The sequence below is a fragment of the Gossypium hirsutum genome, chromosome D01 (genome assembly GCF_007990345.1).
Source record: "Gossypium hirsutum isolate 1008001.06 chromosome D01, Gossypium_hirsutum_v2.1, whole genome shotgun sequence".
NCBI lineage: Eukaryota > Viridiplantae > Streptophyta > Magnoliopsida > Malvales > Malvaceae > Gossypium > Gossypium hirsutum.
Genome location: NC_053437.1, coordinates 61615704 through 61619719, shown reverse-complemented (window position 1 = coordinate 61619719; position 4016 = coordinate 61615704). Strand labels below are relative to the sequence as shown.

Sequence of the window (4016 nt, the reverse complement as noted above, 5' to 3'; positions counted from 1 at the left end):
AAAGAAAATCATTTTCAAAACTTTTTGTTGCTTGTTTTTTCCAAAATACCCCAATGAATGCATGCAGACCCTTTTAAAACATTAGGTTGATTTTAAGAACCGTGTAACCTCTCTAACTCAGCTTAGACTTTATGGCCAAATTATGAAAATTGCATTAGCCACCAAAATGACTAAGCTAACTTACGAAACTTTTGACTACCTTAAATCAACTCATTTTAGATAAAAAAAATTATGGTTGTACTTTGAGTTAGTTTAAAAACCATTCATTTATTAGGTCATCTGTACTTAAGATTCATTTTAGTGTTGAAAATGATGTTTTAGAAATATTATTTGTTTGTCGCTCTACTTTGTAAAAACTCGATGTTAACTAATGCAACGAGAAAACCATTATTCATGTCCTTTTAGGAATCTAGTTGCCTTAACGATTTTTTTTTCAAAAATGATTTATTTACAATGCAGCTAAAATTGGAGAATAATGTCAAATTTTATTTAAGCCAGATATAATGCATTTCCCTATTATTATGCTTAAGTAATCCATGCATGCAAAACTCCCCAAATAAAAAATAATCAAGACACAAACCAAAGACATTAAAAATTATAAACCAAAACCAATAGAGACATATTAATAATACTTATTTAAAAAAATAGTCTGTTGTCTGAGGCGACGCTCTGTATGCCGAGGTCGGTCCTAGTTTCAAGGTTTACCTGAAAAGTTAAACACTGTCGGGGAGTGAGCTTATGAAGGTCAATGTGAGTCAAACAAGTTATTTACACAGATACTGGTTCAATTACAGTAAATTATAGAATCATCAATACAGTAACCATTTCAAACTTAGCAGTTCATTAATAAGTGCCATCAATAAAAGTTCATAGCAATTAACGAATGATGTATGAGCATGGTATGATGCAAATGATGCAATGCAAATGTTCCTACCCTACCATTCGTTACATACCACAAGTTCCCCAGAACCCATCTACCAAAGACCAAATAGTGTGAGCCGAAGCTCGATGTGGATAAACCATCAGTACATTAGTGCAAATAAAGTGCAATATATATGCAGACAAGCAACCAGTACTGTGGACAAGCCACCAGTATCGGTAATGCAGATAAATGGCCAATAGTGAGGACAAGCTACCAATAATGCAATAAAATCGTCAATCTCCTTGGTACTTCCGATGTTGTGCACTAACAATAATAATGCGAACCTTAACTACTACCGATACTCCACGAAACTCCTTCGCAAACCACAATAACCCACCCCATGCATATTGCAAAATGGCATACAATTAGTGAGCAAACCATGCTATCATTTTCAATCTCAGTACAATGGCATGCTTAACATGCGTATCAATAGTCAGTGTCTGTATATGCCTTGCATACTTTTCATTTATAGAAACAGTAGCATGCATACATCCTTTCCATGCAGTCCTTTTTCACATAAGGTATATAATTATAAATACATACAAGCTCAATATCATACATGGCATTTGACATGCACATCAATTAGTGTCTCAAAATTCAGCATGCTATACATGCATACAATTCACATATTTTCAATAGAACTTAGCAAACAAAGATTTGATATACCAAATATACTATTAACAAATTACAGCACAAAGGCATAAATCACACTGAGCTCATACACATCACAATCGGTCCCAACAGGGCCTTTAACAATCAGCTTTCAATTAGTGTACGTGCCTAGCTCGACACCTCTTTTATTAGCAATTAGGCCATTCAGCCATTCAATAACCAGCAAGAAAATTTTTCATTTAAACATATTTTATGCGAATTTTAGACTAATTAAACAAAGGAAAAGACCCACACCTCAATTCACAAGTCCCTAGCACTAATCCGCAAAGTCTGCACTACCACATTAAAACCTTAAACATGTCTAAAACCAATTTATAGCATTTAATGAGTTAAAATACTATTAAAAATAGCCTTGAAATAGCCCCTAAGGGCTTGGCCAAATCAGTGTTACACCAACAAATTTTCAGATCCAAATTGTCACGGTAACTTACATTGATTTGATGCGAAACAAGGGCACGAATGAAATCCGACTTTACTGCTGATTCGACACGTTCAAATAAGTACCTAAGATTGAAAGAATACTTAAATATTAGTAACTGAAAATCACGTTATGGCCTCAGAGCATTCGACCATGGCAACAACTATAAGTGAAATAAAAACAACGCAAGATCTCGCATAGAACTGCGCTTACACCCGATAACTAGATCTGAGATGTCAGATGAATAGGATCATATACAGACTTAATTAAGAATTTTAAGGGTTGTTTTAAATAAAGGAAAAATGAGTAGAACACTATTGCAATGGGAGGAAAAAGAAGAGAAAAATTGTAGCCTATAAGTGGTACACTGATGGGTCGCACACCACCACAAGCGGCAGTAAGAATGTGGTTGATTTGGGGCGGCACAAAAATAGGTTTTGGATCCAAAGGGGATGAATTTTAGAGGCTGGAAACAGTAATAAAATGGTTCTAAAAACAGCAACAAAAATTGACAAGCAACAGAACAAGAATCGAGAAGCAAAAGGAAACAACCAGTACACCACGAGTGGAGAAAATGGGGAGAAAATGGAGGTCTAATGGCAGCAAGGAGAGGATGATTTAAGTGGCTCAAAGGAGGGTTTTAGGGAAGAAAAGAGGCTATTTGGTGATTAAAAATGCCAGCAATAAGGATGGAGGAATTGTAACCAGGTAATAGAGCAATAAGGCAGTACAACAATGGTGAAAATCACTCAGCTAGGGACGACACAAGGAAGAAGAAAGGAGAAAAATAGAGAGAAAATCAGAGAGAGAGAGAGGAGAGGAACAGCTAGGGTAAGGAAAGAATTGAGAAAAGAAGAAAAGAATAAAATAAATAACTTATATATCTAAGGTTTTCACTAGGTTGGACGACACACTTAAGGCGTGGGAGAAAAAATAGCAAAATTTCTTTATTTGCTCAAGAAATGATTCAAACTCAAGTCTATAAGCCAATTACACAATCTCATTATTCTTTCTTATCCATTAAGCCAATATCTCATCCTTTAAATAATTTTACAACATTTATTTTTACAACAAGGCATGACACTTTTTAAGGTTTGAAGAAAACTTTGCAAAATAATAAAAAGGATGGCTATGGAGGGGATTTGAACATGGGTTTCAAGGACAATTTCATTATCACTTAACCATCAGATCAAAAACTTATTTTAATAAACTTACGAAGACAACCTTAAAAGTCAGGGACGTGACAACTCTTGATTCACCAACCCACTTCTAAAAACCCGATTTTTGGGATATGACAATTACCATGTTTGCAAATTATAATTTAATGACCATAGGGCTTAACTCAAATGGCTCACTAACTTTCTTAAGAAAGTAGATTTTTGCATTGCTCGAATTTTCTTTTGATACAACAATGTCATAACCTAGCATAGGAAAAAGTGGTGAGATTTGATTTTTAGACTTGTTAAATGTTGTCCTTTAAACATTATTATGATTTTATCAACCAAAAATTGAACTAAATGCTTTCAATTAATACCAAAATGAAATCAAGTTAAATTCTATAAAAAGTGAACTAAAAGCAAATAACATGTTTATTCGAAATCATTTTGATTTTTTAAAATTTTTAACCCTAGTTGCTTGAACTAATCAAATTAAATCTTGAATTCTAAAACTCATACTATTTGAATGATAACATCATGCATTCTTCTTGAGCCCACCATACTGTCTTACCACCAACCACAAAATTCAAATTATTAGAAAAAAAATATAACCTTGTAAACTAGTCCATATAAAGAAATGTTATAATAACAACCATTGAATAATGGTGACAAATCCTACCATAATCTACAAAATCTGGACAAATGGATTTTTTTAACCTATAATTGTTGAATTAATTTAAAAAGTATTCAAGCTAGCCATGAAATACTTTGTATTCCAGCTCAGCCATTAAATCCCTTATCTTATCTCCCTCAATATATAAACAATTCTTTAGCAAATTCATCAAAG

At 33.5% G+C, this 4016-nt stretch overlaps 1 long non-coding RNA gene across 1 annotated transcript; it reads right to left on the bottom strand.

Moving 5' to 3' along the window:
* Window positions 1-465: 465 nt before the first annotated feature.
* On the bottom strand, window positions 466-3000 carry LOC107928150 (uncharacterized). The gene is made up of 2 exons (XR_001692563.2): window positions 2026-3000; window positions 466-720 (listed from the first exon to the last, which is right to left on the bottom strand). It is a non-coding gene; the product is annotated as an uncharacterized lncRNA (long non-coding RNA).
* Between the last annotated feature and the right edge of the window lie 1016 nt (window positions 3001-4016).